Raw genomic sequence first — 17,975 nt, 5'->3', positions numbered from 1 at the left:
GGTTGATTGTTATAGTGTGTTGCACAGCTTGGAAAATCCGCCCATTTTTACAATATAAATATCCTAAAAAGTCAATTGAATAAAGTAGTTATCTCGATCATATATATTCGAAAATTGATAATAAAAAAAAAAACAAGTACCTCAATAACACAACTACAAGTGTCTACAACCCAAATAGGAGTAATAAATATGTTAAGCGGCTGTGAACTAATACACTTAATATATGTATCTATTATGTGGTTAGGTTGTTGATGGAATTATCATATGGGTCAAAATAGGCTTTTTTTTTTTACCCACACATATTATCTTACTTGAATTTGAAGCTGTAAGCACCTAACAGCTTCTATATTACCTAAAACCAAAAAACCTTTCAATCTATCAAAATATCATATCATATATACATACTGGTAATTGTTACAAATACTATTCGCATTCAGTGGATCTTCAAACAAACGTTAATAGTACTAATCACTAAGTTAAATAATGACTTAAAAACACGCTTATTTATAACAAATATTATGAGAATTCTAATCCACCATCTCCATACAAGCACATACTCACTTTTATATGTATTTAATTGAACTATATAAACATTGTTGTTATTACTTTAACAAATATAATATGATATAGTACAAAGAAATGGACTAATTATACCTTTTCTGGAAGAATCAGTTGTCTCCCGTGGATACTCCGCTACGCAATCGCGACATTATCGATCATCCATCAATCAAAGAAAACCTAATTTCATCATAATCATTTAGTAGAGATTTCACCCGAATTGCTGTTACGAATTGGTGAGTTTTATGAAATTTATAGAGAATTATTCAGAATTAGAGGCAATCAAAACTTACAAAAACGAATTGTAGTTGGGATTTTGTTATTTAAATCACCTTAATAGTCGTAATAGCAAGTGATTTTTTGCCGATACTGAAATCGATGCCATATTTTTTGATTAGTGATGTTCATATTTGTTAGTAGTTTTGATATTATAGAGAGGAAAGGTAAAATTGTCAATGATCCGATTATAAATAGTATAAACAAAAAAACAAAATCCGCGCTTCGCTGCGGGATGTTTTAATCGCTTAATAGTCGGGTGAACGTTTAAAATATAAAGAAATAAAAAAAGGAAATAGTTAGTTTACTTTTGTGAAAAAAAGGCAATTACGTCTTGACGGTTAAGTTATTGGTGTGCACCAAACAAATAGTCGAGAAGATTTAACGTGAAATCACGAAAGATTTAACATACTCCGTATTTATTAATTTTATCACTATCCTTAATAATATAATAATAATAATAATAATAATAATAATAATAATAATAATAATAATAATAATAATAATAATAATACATGTAGTTTCTTAGTGCACAATTTTCAAGTACCTGTTAGTCTTTGATCAGTTCGTTTTATGAATTTTGCAATAATAAAATATAAATATAAATATGTTGAACCAAGCGTACTCAAAAAGCTTCCTATTCTTCCTTACTCTCATCCAAAAAGTTAAAAAAATCGGACATTAGCTTTTAATTTCAACTTCCTAAAAGCATTTCTATTCTTTTCTCATCTTTTCAACTGCCAAAAAAATATAAACCTCTCAACTCCAACTCATCCCTACTCAGGCAGCCGCCGCCAAACCACCATATAGCCGCCGTGAATCACCATGAAATCGTCGTTATAACTACCCAACCGTCTCCTTCTCACACATCTGGTGACATCCACCTTCGCCGACACCATGAAACTGACGTCATCATCGGTGTTCTTCTTTTATGCTCCAAAATATGTCAACTATACGCCGCCACGCTTCGCAACTTTTGCTGCCGGAAAGTTTCTTTTTGACCGGAAAGTTTCTTCAAATCTGAGTTTTTTTTTTTTTTCAAATCTTAGTTTTTCCTTTTCAGATTTGATTTAGTTTTGCATTTATCTTTTACTTTTGATAACAGTGGCGCCTTGCTGGTGGTGACGGCCGACGGCAGATCTGCATTTTTGTTTAATTTTTTCTATTGTACATCTGCATTTTTGTTAAAAATTTTCCTCTACTTTAGATCTCTTTTTCTTTAATTAATTAGTTAATCGCCACTTGTGGCAATCTTAGATCTATATTTTATTCAAATTCGTGTTTAGACCAATACGTTTGTTTAGATTTTTTGGGGTTGTTGCACTTAGATCTGTGTTTTTTGTTTATGTAAATTTAGTTGGCGGTGGTGGTAGCCGGTGGTGGTTGGCTGGGTCGGTGGCAGAAATTATAAAAGGGGGAAAAAAGAAAACCAAGCTCTTGTTAGAAAAAAAAAAAGGGATAAAGAAAATGCTACAGTAACGTTGCTACAGTGTAACGGTGTTTTTTTATGAGGTGTCGAGATATCATTGGTATTCATTGTCCATATTTAATATATAGTATAGTATAATATAATATAATATAATATAATTTAGTTAAAATGAAAATAAATCATGAGAGAAGGTAAAAAAGTTGAACTTAACTTGGAGGGAATAAGCCCGCTTAATTTAAGCCGATTTACACTCTTTGTCTTTTTCCCATTTTTAATCCACTATTTATTTTTGTCATATTCTAATGTTTACAAATAAATATATCGCCTAAAATATTTGACTAATAGGTACTCCGTATTACTCTTTTTAAAACAAAATAAGTTAGACTTTAAATTAACAATATATATTGATGAAAACCACATACAACACACATATATATATATACATAATACATATACATATACATATACATATACCTAATAAAACACATACAAGATAAAGGTACAAAATAGATACGGAGTATATGTGTTTTTAAAATAATGTACAGTATGAATTTTATTGTTTTTACGAGATGTGGGCTACAACGTTGGTGATAAGTAGCGATTTTGTAAAGGAGCTGTAATAAATGAGTATATAGTTTTTGTGGTGTAGGCGAATGTAAATAAAAATGTTATGTTTATACAAAATAAATATAACGAAAGTGAAGTTGTGAATGATATAATAGTCATTATCCACATACAATATTAGTTTTTCACTCCATTCATCCCATAATTGAAAGCATACTGAATTAGTGATCAATGTAAAAAGCTTATGTGAAATCCCTTCTAACCTTTTCCTTTACTCTCCTTTGCTTTTGTTAATAAAATTCAAGAATGATTGATTAGAATTTTATTCATTCCTCTTCATTCTTTTCTTTCACAAATAAAACTCGAGAACACAGCCTAAATAATAAAGTGAATTTTTTTATTTCTTTACCTTATACATGTAAAATAAAAAAGTGAAAAAAATAAGAATTAAAATTGAAAAGTTAACAAAACGTACATGTGAATCAATTTTTCTATAAACTATAGATTTTTGTTGAGGGACAATAAAATTGAAACACAAGATAATAACCCTAGTCAACACCTGCAACATACGGAAAAATTTGACAAACAAGACAATCAAACAACATATAGCCATCAACAAGATGGAACTAAATATATAAGGCATAAAAAACAACTAAAGGGTTGCATCTAAAGACGCCATAAGAGCCGACAGTAGCCATTCTGGCGAAGATAACTAAAGACGGGGAGAACTTCAAATTCAGCTGAATATGCCGAGAATTAGAAACAACGACAACCACAAATCACCCCAAACGGCACCACTAACCGGGTGGTAAGCGGCTAGGGTTCCATAGAATATGTGTGTGTTGACGCTTGGGGTTAAATGAAGAACATTACCCTTATATGTTGTTATCTGATTTATCAGCCGTATAACATTCAACCATACGAGTGACTTAGTCACTCGAACGAGTGGTGACCCACTTGTGTGTGTCAGATCAGTCAGCATTTTGGACTCAGCTCAGTACTTAGTCGTATGTATGAGCTTTGTCACTCGCACGTGTGGCACCTCATCCGTACGTGTGATTGAATCTAGACAAGTCAAATATTAATGTAAATGTATACGAGACTTACACTCAACTCATAGTGAGCATATGATTCGTGATATACTCGTGAATGTGTTGCAATCACATGTACAATCAAGTTTTAGAGTATCAATAGTCATAGACACAACAAACCTTGAATACCTGCAATACGTTTAACCATAGTTAATAACATGCAAAAGTGTGTTACATTTATACGGGGCCGAGAACATGAGAAAGAGAAATGCACATTATGTGCAACGTATAATTGCTAGACATGAAGAAATTCGTGGTTTTACGGGTATGTTAGGGTGTGACGATCGCTCCAAATCCATATGGACAATACGTCATTCATTGATTTCATTGCGAGGTATTTGACCTCTATATGATACGTTTTGTAAACATTGCATTCTTTTGAAAAGGCACACCATAAATGAATATTTAAATCAAAGGTTTTCAACATCTGATGATTTCTACATATAGACAATCACTGTAAATAATAGTTTACAATAGTACTTCCGTTGACAGTGCAGTCAAAATAAGATACATGGTGATGATTTGGTGAATGCAACGTTTCCTTGAAAAATATGTCATGTATGACTCCATGCACATAGCTTGTCTAATATATAAGCAAACAGCGGAAGACTTCTAAGGAAACCTGAGAATAAACATGCTTCAAGTGTCAACACAAAGGTTGGTGAGTTCATAGTTTTAATATTACACATAATCCGTATATCAATGTGGATTACAAAAGTTCAGTTGTTTTATTCAAAACGTTTATCAATAGGTTTTACATAAAAGGGGGATCACAAGATTTCAGTTGTTTCATCCGAAACGTTTATCAATCGGTTCTACAAAGTTGAGCACCCTGGTAACTAAACTTTAACGTATATATAATTTGTACCCTTTGTATAATCATCTTAATAATACACGTAAACCAACGTGTACGCTTATCAAATAGCATACGTCCGTTAAAAGGCTAGCGCTCTAGCTCGGACGGGGATGTCAAGCCCTATGGATCCATATACTACTACTCGCGCCCACCAGTTCTTATAACCGGCAGTTACTAGTTACCAAAGCTAAGGGATTTTCGGTTCAAACTCGGTGTAGAATTTAGTATGTACTTGTATCCATTGCGTTTAAAATAAAGTGCATGTATTCTCAGCCCAAAAATATAGATTGCAAAAGCAATTAAAAAGGGAGCAAATGAAACTCACACAAAATCAATTTTAGTATTTGTATCCATTTAGTAAAACAGTTTATAAAACTGCGCATGTATTCTCAGCCCAAAAATATAATTTGAAAAAGGGATCATATGAAACTCACGCATATAAATATTGTATATCGGTTAATAAAGCATTTGCATGTATTCTCAGCCCAAAAATGTAGAGAGTAAAAGAGATCTTATGAAACTCACAGTTTAATATTGATATACAATATTGCAGGAAAGCACGTAGACGCATTGGAGATAATAAGCACGAGGTTTGATTCATAAAAATACCCTCGAATATTACCCATAACCTCCTTGGCAATAACCCATATTTTCCTTAGCTCTAGCTTTCTCGGAAACTCGTTTTGAAAAATTACTTGGACAGCACTCCGTCGTAATATTTTATGTACATTATTATTTTTGTATCGCAAAAATAATAACACTAATAATAAAAATAATAAGATTAATAATAATCTTATTAATAATAATAATAATAATAATAATAATAATAATAATAATAATAATAATAATAAAATAAATAAATACGGAGTAAAAATAATATATATGTGTGTGTGATTTATCTGGCCAAAACTCGAGAATTTATAGCACTTGGCCTGAAATTTTGCCTCATGCGATCGCATGGATTTTGGGCATGATGGCCATGCGATCGCATGGCCTCAATTTCCAGCTCAGAATCATTTGTCCATTTGTTTGTCGACATGATAAAATATTAATATAATATATATAATTTAAATAATTAATTATATATTATATTAAATTCACGTGCATAGTTGACTTGTAATTTTTGTTCCGATAAGTCGTACGTCATCACTCGACTTATGTCCCGATTCCAGTTTTTCGAATGTCCTTTCGTACCTTTAGAAAACTTGCATTTTACGTTTCGTGTCACGTACCTTTGTCAAAATATAGTCTTAAATTATCCATAAACTATACCACTCATAGTATATCTTAAACTTTCAAATGTTTTGGTCATTTACTTCTATAAATCATCGTCTCGCTATTTGTTAATATATATATAATATATACATTTTCATTTTGAAATAGTGTTACTGTAGCAAAGTTACTGTAGCAAAGTTATTTTTTACTGTAGCAATTCACTGTAGCAATTCACTGTAGCAAAGTCAATTTCACTGTAGCAAATAGTGATTTTTGAAAACACTGTAGCATTTTGGGTACTGTAGCAATTTGAAAATACTGTAGCAAATTAGTATTTTACTTGTTCATCTTAAACGTTTTAGTTAACTTATCTAAATATCAATCGAATCAATAATCGAATGTTACTATCGTTTACTAAATAACTTGAAATCATATATATTCAAATAGATATATAAACCAATAAGTTTAATGTACGGTATCATGCAATTAAAACTTTGTTACGTTTTCAAGTTATAGTATATATATGTATCTGTTTACATATAATGGTTCGCGAATCGTTGAGAACAACCGAAGGGTAATTGAATAGTTCAAAATTTTGAGATTCAACTTCATAGGCTTTGCTTATCGTGTCGAAGTCATTAATCATTTAAGATTAAGTTTAAATTTAGTCGAAATTTTCGGGTCATCACATAGGGAGTCTCGATTGTATGCATTGGGCTTGGAGAAATTGTCCAGTTGGTTAGAAAGGGCAATATACACGATCATGGTTACCCAACAATAATGTTAGGGGCAGTAGCCTCGTATGATACATGGATTTGGCATTCGTAATTTGGTCCTGCGGTTCAAACAACGACATTTATGTGCTTAATCAATCGAATTTGTTTGATGATTTATTAAAAGATCATTTACCTTCATGTAACTATATGGTGAATGGCGCTTTGTTTACTAAAGGGTATTATTTGGCCGATGGAATTTATCTAGAATGGGCAACTTTGGTTAAATCATTTAAAAGTACCCTTGACCCAAAAAGAAATTGTGACTGTCATTAGTGGCCCGATCAACATTTTTGAGAGATTGAAGTTTGTTTTGATTTTGAGTTGGGAAATGAAGTACGTGTTTGATTTACATTTAAGTTGAAGTATTTATAGATGAAAAAGTAATATACCCGTTTTAATATATATATATATATATATATATATATATATATATATATATATATATATATATATATATATATATATATATATAAATATATTAAATAAATATAGCCGTTATCTAGCCGTTAAAATAAAAAAATTAAAATAAAAAAACGGCTGAAAAACTAGCCGTGTGAAGTTTTAAATTTAAATAATAAATAATAAAAATAATCATTTAAATAAAAAATTAAATAATAAAAAGTGGGGACAATATCGTTGTATGACAGGTATCATGAATATTAGGGAGTGTGATGGATTAAGTCTTAGGAAAAAGTTGCTGAGGTGACGCTCATGTGACAAATGTGTGTATCTGACTATGTTTAAAAATCTAAATGAAAAAATACAGAGTATATATATATATATATATATATATATATATATATATATATATATATATATATATATATATATTAATATGAATAGCAATACAAAGACACGGTATAATTAAGAATAGTATCACCCTAAGGTAATAGTAGAAGTAAACAGATTTTTCTGGTGGAAGATTGAAAAGAAGGATGACAGAAATGCTAATTAGAAAAATATCAAGGATTAAAACGGGATTAAACATTTTTTTCTGGTTTTCGTTTGAACTTTTGACTATATATATATATATATATATATATATATATATATATATATATATATATATATATATATATATATATATATATATGTGATCATGTGAGAACATTCTCATTTTAGTTATTGGTGAGAACACATGTAAGCCATTCATCAATTAAATCAATGGTTAATAAGTTTTAAGCATTTGTTATTTAAAATAATGTTAAAAAGGGTCAAAATGTAAATTAACACTATGGAGTGGGACTCCCACGTTGGTTTTTTCATGTCAGTTACAAGATTTCCATATTTTTCTCCTAAATAATTTCTCTCATTTCTAGTTCAACGATTCTATGTATTAACTAATGAATCAATTAAAATCATTGACGATGACTTTTCTAATAAACTATTATGATAACCATTTACGTACTGGATCGCATTATAATTTGAGGATGCAAATTAAGCATTCCATTGCTTTTTTACATTTATAACCTTAGAGTAGTCCATGCATCTATGCCTGGTTGTTTAATATTGATTAAAATATATGATTGTATTACTCTCTTACTCGCATCCATAGTCATCGCCCAAAGTCTCAAGCGCATCCATGCTCGATCTTACCGGTGAATCAAGGCTCGAACCAATCGGTGCATCTAGGATCAAACACATCGGTGCATTCAGGCTCGAACTAATCATCCGGGCATCCAGATACGAACGCACCCTTGCATCAGGAATGAACTTACCGGTGCATCCAAGGTCACAGGCGAAAATTATGTTTTCGATTTGGAAATTGAATGTTATGTATTATGTTTTCGATTTGGGCGGGTTAATTGCCACTCTTTTCCTCCAAAAATATGAACAATTTCTCTTCTAATCCTTTCACATTCTTTAGTATTGCCTCATGGTTATTTGATGAGTAGTTCAAATTTTTTTTTTAAAAAATTAGGGTTAGAAAAAAATATTCCTCCCGTCTCAACATCAACCGTGTATCATCATCGTCATCTTCATAAAATCAATTACCAATTCATCAATTCATTAATCTATTTTGAAAATAGCAGCAATACGGATTCATGTTTCAATTCTCCAATCCCTAAAACCCTTAATTTGTCCCAACATAATGTACGAGTTTGTAGGATTTCAAATATTACAGCTAATTACAACCGTCTTCGATAGATATATATTTCTCCGCTTAGCATCACCGATTGTCTAATTTTAGTCGATTTACGTATCCAATTGCGACCTCACATCAGGTAAAAATATTTACAATTGTTTTCTTTGAACGCAATATATCAACAGTTAGATATATATTTATCTACATTGTTATAGAATTGGTACTATTACATTTTAGCTGTAAGTTTTGAAATGAGGAATGATATAAACATTTTAGGGCTAATGCTCAATTGATCAATTAGGTTATTGATGTTTTGATATTTACTAATAGCTAAATAGTTTTTTTTTTTTAGTAGGACTAAGGAGGATCGTTTTTGAATTTGGACATTATTAGGTTTGATGGATAGGAAGTTCATATGTAGGCATTATTTTCTTAAAGGGATTCTGTTTTTATCTTTATTTAAAATTTAAAATACCATATCATAATGTGTTAGTTACCAATAATATGTGATACAGTTAAGTATATTTGATTGCTTCTCTAGGTACAATTCATTACATGCTACCTCATGTTGGATGACAAACTATAGAGGTTAGTTTCATTCAACGCATATGAATTGTTTAGAATATTATGCTTACACCATATTTGATTACAAACGTTTACAATTTCCATTGGTTTTGTTAGGGAAAACATATTTGAATAAGTTTTATGATCCGGGTAATATTCTTTTGGTAAAGTTGACTGAAAGGAAGAAATTATGAGGTCAGGGTTTATGATCTGTCTGTGTTATTTGTTTACTTGATAATTTGAAAGATACATATGAATGTGCAACTGGTAAAAAGTAATTAAATAGTTGTTTGTTAATTATATTGTAATAATGTAAGATGCTGCTTAATTGTAAATATCATATCTAAAAAACTATAAGAGCTTAAATCATCAAATATTTTGTAGTTGGCTAGTGGATTGATGAATCAATTTGGTTAAGTTCTTGTTAAATGATGTTCTTGTGAAAATTAATGATTTTGTACCCTTGCATGATACTGGAAATTAATGAAAAGAATGTCACTTAACGGTTATTTGAAGATCTGGGCCCAAGAGTTTAAATTATCGTTACAACTTAAACTGAAAGAAAATATACAACTTTGTGGCTAATAGAAATGGTATGATTACTGATTTCTAATTAGGTATGTTATGTGGAACTGCATAACTAATGTTGTTCGGTATGTAGAAGTATATCAACTGATTTCTTTAGCCATGTAGGAAAAGGTAATGAATCGTTTGTTTCAGAAGAGACCAAAACAGAGTTTTATTGAGCATTTATCTCCAACTACTGGTACGCGTTTCGTATTTGCTCCGATTGTATAGTTTTATTTATACCAACAGTTAACTGACTTACCTAACGAGAAAGGCATTAGTGGTTGATTATTAGTTATTGTTAATTGATTATTAGTTAACGAGTCATATGTAGAAATGCTTAGTTGAATAATAGTCATAATCATAATTATGTATTAAGTTTTTAATTTCATTATAGTAATTGCGGTGGTTGCCGAATCGATGGAAAATAGTATACTCAAATACATATATCTGTATTTCATTAATGTACACGTGTAGGTAAAGTTAGATTCAAGTTTCAAATATGAATCTATAATATTAAAAAATAAAAATTAGTAGCTTTTAGCTTTAGACTTATGATGATTAATAATGTGATTATATTTGATAAAAGAATATATTGGTACCCTAATTTAAATTGTGGAGTTAGTGTAGATATGGGAGAACTATGTGGAGGAACAAGATTACAAGAACTTAGTAATGGTGCAACACTAGATAGAAAATAAAAAGAAGAATTTAAGGTTCCTATTTTACTGTTATTTTTGAATTTTATCTAAAATGCATATGCTTTTGGATATTAAAGTCTGAATGATTGATTTCAGGCAGTGGTGACCGAAGTCTTATGTGGCGGAAAGTTTTATGTTGGATCAGAAAGTTGCATTCATTCAACAACGACATGCTTCATTAAACATCAAAGAAGCACCTGTGACTGGTGAGTTTTGTTTACTTTCAGTGATCCGTATAATAATAATTGGGCAAAGTTTGTTACCTGTGAATGGTGACTGGTGCATTTAACCCAAAGAAGTGTGATATTGTTCTAGCTAGGTTTAGTCAAGATAATTCTTGGAACCGAACCATGGTGAGTTTCGTCTCCTTTCAATGACCCTTTTAATATTTAATCGGAAAAGTTTGCTATCCCTAAACTCGGTGAATTTTTTTGTATTATGATTTTAATTACTGTTTCACGATGAAAGGTTTTAAATGGTCCACGTTGTGTTGTTCAATCGACCAAAGACCAATTCATCGACTATGGAATAAACAAAACTGTCACATAGAGCCAGTTAAGCAAAGTGATGGCCTTGCTCTTTGAGTGATTTCAATGAATGTCTCTGTTGTTCTATCAACTGTTTCTACTACAAAGGTTTGATGAACATTCAAGTTCACATTTTTTTTATCAATAGGTTCATTTGTGTGATTGTGCCATGAAACCTTAATTTTGATGCACATATGAAGGATACGTTTGTAATATGTGAATACTTAAAACGTTTTCAGACAATAAAAATTTATATTCGTTCAAAACCCGCATCGAAGCACGGGGCTCCTTGCTAGTTTATACTTATATATATTCCATTCATGTTTTATTTTTTATTTTCGTATTGCAGAGTTTTAACCTGTGCTTGATATAGTTAATTTTCATGTTGCACATCTATTGCTGAAGGGTGATGACCAATTGTATGAAGTGATCAAAAATATTCTGCACCTGATGCTTTGCATTCTTGATGATCTCCATCAGAATAATAATAATGTGACATCTCTTGATAAATTGTCAACGCAATGGGCTCCTGTATTTGAGAATATGGCTTATTTTATGGTTGTTGTCGATTAGTCAAATGATGCTAAAATGTGATTGTGATAGGTTTGTTAACTTTAATCACCTAAGTGTGATAACAAGTGATCATTGTTGAGGGAAAATCTCCAACTCGATTGGCTATGTTTCGAAAATGTTTTTCCAAAGGAGGCGCTACTAAAAGTGATGCAGCCAAATCGCAATTGTAAGTATTAATCTTAATTTTAGATTGCGTTAAAAGTATATATATATATATATATATATATATATATATATATATATATATATATATATATATATATATATATATATCCGACTGGTTGTGTGCAGCTGTAATTTTTACGTCATGGCCATGATGAGACTTGTTTGTAGGGATCTATCTTATTATGTATATTATAGTTAATTAGCACGTCTTGGCCATTATCACACTGATCAAACGTGTTATTAGGGATTGATCTTATTATGTATATCACACTTGTCTTATATCTCAATGAATACAGGAAAACATGGATGAGCTAGCTAAAACACTTCTTGAAGGTTCAACTGATAAACTTGGACCAGATGATGTTTTTTCCTAAGTTAGGGGTAACAATAAATACGTTGCAACGGATATGTATGAATTAGGTGTTCGAGCTTCTGATCTTTGGGGTAAATTACCAAGTCGTAATGATGTTCGTATGGAGAACATTCAACTCAAGTCAGAGAAAGAAGAACTTATTGAAGAAAATGTACATCTAAAAGCTAAGTTGGCAGATAAGAATGGTTCAGATGTTCAAGATATCACAACACCACATGCCCTCATTGTAGTCAATGTAGCTCTACGTCTTAAGGTATTTTTCTATTTAACACCTTAATGTGTTTGATATTTACCTCTAACATTCATAATTGCTTCTTGCATATGTATTTCTAGGTTTGAGATGAAATTTTTATACATAATATACTTAACCCTAGCGAGAAGGTAGCAAGAGGATGGTTGAAGAGCTTAGATCCAACTGAGATAGTTGGCGGTATAGAGATTGGAGATGATTGGTGTGCGGTACGCCTTCTACATGTCCTTAAAAAAGGTGTTGATGTAGTTAGGCCATTTGATCTGATTAAGAAAGTTGAAGACGCTACAGACGTAACTATCGCGTGGCCTTCTACGTGCATATCAGTATGTCTACCATAAATTTGTGATAATATTAATTTTTATTTATAACATGCACTTTTATGCTTATAAATATATGATTTTTTTTTTGCAGGTGGTACACTTGGATTAATAAAGATACGTGTTGATCGAAGATCTTCTTCGTTGCTTTTCATTGTTTTTGTTTTCTTTGTCGAATATTATTTTAGTATTGATATGTTGGATTATTTATGAATTTTTAATGTTAGGTGTTTTTCAATTTATGAGTACAGTTTATTAAAATATGATTATATTTTATTTTATATTTATTTTTAATAGAAATTATTAATTGGATGTCCAAAATCTGAATTAAATAAAAACCAGGCCCAAATATATGGATCCAATAATCCGATCCGGGCCCAAATAATCAAACCGGACCGAATACCTGAATCGTAATAGAACCCAAACCGGACCTCAATATCCGAACCGGATTCGAATATAGAAACCTATTTGGAATTACTATGGTTTGATAGGACTCATTTTGTGGTTTTAATACTATTACTTGATAGGATGCCATATTGTTTAAAAATATATTTGTATTAGGACTTTTTTTAATGGTACCAACCTTGAAAACATTATATTAGGACTCTATATGTGGTACTAAACTAACATCTTATTATATATTAGGACCCATTTTGTGGTTTTAAGGTTTAAGAAATTTATATTATGACTTTTTTCGTGGTACTAACCTTAAAAATCATTATATTAGGACCCTATTATGTGGTACTAAAGTAACATTGTGTATATTGGGACTTTTTTTCTTTATACTAGACAAGAATATCGATACATTAGGACCTTTTTTATGGGTACTAATGTAGTATTTTTTTTTTTTTTTTTATAATAGGACTCTTATTTGGGTATTAACATAATAATGAGACCATTTTAGTTAGTCCTTAAGAAATATAAAACTTAAATAGGACTCCTTTGTTGGTACTAATTTAAAAATGTTTTACTTTTGGGACCCTTATGTATGTCTCAATCTAAATAAAAGTCACTCGATATGTACTTGTAAGGACTTTTCTGTGTGGTCGTTAATTATATTATAGGACCCGATATTTGGTTTCACAATCTTATTACCTTTTAGGACATCTTTTTGTATCTATACTTTATACGACCGCCTTAGTTGGTACACATGTCATGTTGGTCCTATCAGGCCAAAAGGTCCTATAAAGTGATATTATAGAACCAATTTGGGTGTCATATATGTACACTTTTCTTGTAGTGTCCCTTAGACCATGCTCTGATACCACTTGAAACAACCCAGCCCGTATGCAACCCGATAAATTTTTTTTTAAATAATAAACCATTAACGCACAATTAAATGGTTACATAATGTAAATCGTTTCATACAACCAATTTTAACATACGACGAGTTTAAAGTTTACAAAGATGGCACGAAGGCCCTTAATCGAAAGTAATACAAGTTCGACCCATTAACATGATAGCTTTAAACCAAACAACACCCGAGCATGGTTTGGGGCTAAACTACCCAAAACGCTAGGTCAACTTCCAAAAACTTCAACAAGCATCCAACAAGGGAATTCTAGTGCCCAACAACCCCTTTCCTCTTCTCCGCACCTGCATCTAAAAAGTAAACAACGAGAGGGGTAAGCTAACGCTTGATTGCAATAATTATACATATACATATATAATCTACTTACTTGCAATCACTTAAACATTTAACACATGCATGCTAGCTATATAATTAGCATACCAATCTCAAGTATAACGCATCTAACCTCCGACAACACAAGCTAGCATAACAATAGCATATAACATGAACAATATAATATGCTACACTACAACACGCAACCATGGTTAACCAAAACACAAAGGGAACGATTCTCGTGAATGAACCGTTAGCCACGCAGACGCCACTATTATGCATCACTAGTCCCTTAGGTGGTATCGTCGCCTGAACTTTAAACACACCCGTCACGTGAAATGTAGTATAGAACGCCCGAACTTTAAACCCACACTTCACGCCCACACACATATATGATATGGTATCGAACGCCCGAATTTTAACCCATATCACATGCCACACATGATGATGAGGTATCGAATGCCCGAACTTTAAACCCTCATCCCATGCCAACATGATGTGGTATCGCATACCCGAACTTAAAACCCACATCGCATTTTGCACAAGTAAATACATTACATACACACATGTATAATTATTCCACTCACCTTATCACGTTGGTGATGATTAAACACTTCCGTAAGCTTCAAAGCAAAATACCTAATACATTAAGTACACATTCAATACATAAACTAGTGGAACTAGCCACCAATACTTAACTCTTGAGCATTTAATGACCCAAAAGCATTAAATGATCCATTTACACCAAAATCGCCCATTAAAGGTCAAGACACATCATTAATAACTAAAAGCTAGTGATTAAAGTCTACTAACACCAACTAACACAAATTATGGGTATCTCATACCCATCTTACCCAACTAGGTCAACCATTACCCATTTGACCTATTTTAACACTTAGACTTACAATTTTGGTCAAACTTAAACCCATTAACAATCTTTCATCATTACACAAGTGTATTAGTGACTAACAACACAATTAACACTTACAAACCTCAATTTATATGACCAAACCCTAGATTATAACTATTAGGGTTTCCTTACATCAATTTAACCCAAATTCACCCATTTAAACCCCAAACGGGTCTTACAAGTCTTAAATGAACAAACCCTAGCCATAAATCAACTAAAACTCAAAACACGGAGTTAAGACTTACCAACACTATCAAATCATAGCTAAGAACGAGGAGAACAAATTTCCTTCTTGCTCCAAAGATCGAATCACAAATCTTCACCTTCAAATCTCACTTTGAATCTAATAGGGTTTTATGTTTGAGAGAAAAGAGAGAAAGAAAAATGGAAAAGAAATGAATAAAAAGAGATATGTGGCTGGGATTTTGAGCCACAATCTGATCCACACGCAAAAAGACAAAAATACCCTTGAACCACCCCATTTTAAAAACTGAAAATCAGATCAGTACAGCAGTAAGGTCGCGGCGCGACCACACTATACTGCGGCGCGACATTCAACATAATTTTCGAGCTGTTAAACATGGTTCCTGATCTTGATTCGCGTACAATGCAGCGGAGCGACCCCACTGGTCCATGGCGCGACAAATAAAATATCCCGTTTATATTGATTATAAACGTTTCATATTAATTGATTATAAACGTTTCATATTAATTGATTTCAAAGACTGCATTCAATTTTTAAAACAAACCATAACCTTTAAAATATTACGACGATTATCAAATAATGATAATCTAAAATATAGCGTTTTCACATGACCATTACATAATGGTTTACAATCATATTATACAACAATATATGTCTTCGAATGCAGTTTTTAAACAATATTATACAAGCATGCTGACTCCAACTCTTGTCCATAAATTAGCATGCAACAGCGGAAGCTCTTAATAATCACCTGAGAATAAACATGCTTTAAACGTCAACAAAAAATGTTAGTGAGTTATAGGTTTAACCTATATATCAAATTGTAATAATAGACCACAAGATTTCATCTTTCAATAACATGCAATCTGCATAAAAATCATTCATATGGTTGAACACTTGGTAACCGACATTAACAAAATGCATATAGAATATCCCCATATATAAATATCGAAGTACTAAAGCAGTTCAAATTCTCTGACTGGGGCGTGCAAAGCCTATAGATCTATCTTTAGGATTCGCGTCAATTGGTGGCAATTATAATAAACATCAATTCTTAGGCTACCAAGTTCAACAAGGGCGATATCCGGTATAACGATTCAACATAGAATGTAGTTTTAATACTTGTGTCTATTTTGTAAATCATTTTCAAAACTGCATGTATTCTTATCCCAAAAATATTAGATAGTAAAAATGGGACTATAACTCACTTTCACAGATTTTTCCTTCATCGGGAAAATAAGACTTGGCCACGGGTCGATTCACGAACCTATAACGAATATATACATATATATCAAAGTATGATCGAAATATATTCACAACATTTTTTATTACGTTTTAACGATTTAAGTTTGTTAAGTTAGCAGTCCAACATTAGTAATCTACAACTAGTTGTCCACAGTTAGATGTACAGAAATAAATCAATATAAATGATCTCTAATCAATCCACGACCCAGTGTATACAAGTCTTAGGCTAGATCACAACTCAAAGTATATATATTGTTTTGGAATCAACCTCAACCCTGTATAGCTAACTCAAGCATTACTGCATATAGAGTGTCTATGGTTATTCCCAAATAATATATATAGATGGGTCGATATGATATGTCAAAACATTGTATACGTGTCTATGGTATCCCAAGATTATATAATATATGTTAGAATACATGTATAATACAATATAAGTTAGTTAAGTTATGATTTGTATAGATTTGTTACAAATTTCACGTAGCTACAACAAGCAAAATTATCCAATCTTGTTTTACCCATAACTTCTTCGTTTTAAATCCATTTTGAGTGATTCAAGTTGCTATGGTTTCATAATGAACCGAAATTTATAAACTAAACAGAAAAAGTATAAGTTTATAGTCGAAAATACAGGTTACAAGTCAATATTGTAAGAGGTAGTCATTTCAGTCGAAAGAACGACGTCTTGATGACCATTTTGAAAAACATACTTCCACTTTGAGTTTAACCATGATTTTTGGATATAGTTTCATGTTAATAATAAAAATAATTTTTCCAGAAGAACAAATTTTAAATCAAAGTTTATCATAGTTTTTAATTATCAAACCCAAAACAGCCCGCGGTTTTACTATGACGGCATATGTCCGGTTTTACGGTGTTCATCGTGTTTCCAGGTTTTAAATCATTAAGTTAGCATATAATATAGATATAGAACATGTGTTTAGTTTATTTTAAAAGTCAAGTTAGAAGGATTAACTTTATTTGCGAACAAGTTTAGAATTAACTAAACTATGTTCTAGTGATTACAAGTTTAAATCATCGAATAAGATAGTTATGTATATATGAATCGAATGATGTTATGAACATTATTACTACCTAAA

This window comes from Rutidosis leptorrhynchoides, chromosome 1 (genome assembly GCF_046630445.1).
Source record: "Rutidosis leptorrhynchoides isolate AG116_Rl617_1_P2 chromosome 1, CSIRO_AGI_Rlap_v1, whole genome shotgun sequence".
Classification (NCBI taxonomy): Eukaryota; Viridiplantae; Streptophyta; class Magnoliopsida; order Asterales; family Asteraceae; genus Rutidosis; species Rutidosis leptorrhynchoides.
Note: the sequence above shows the minus strand (reverse complement) of the source record.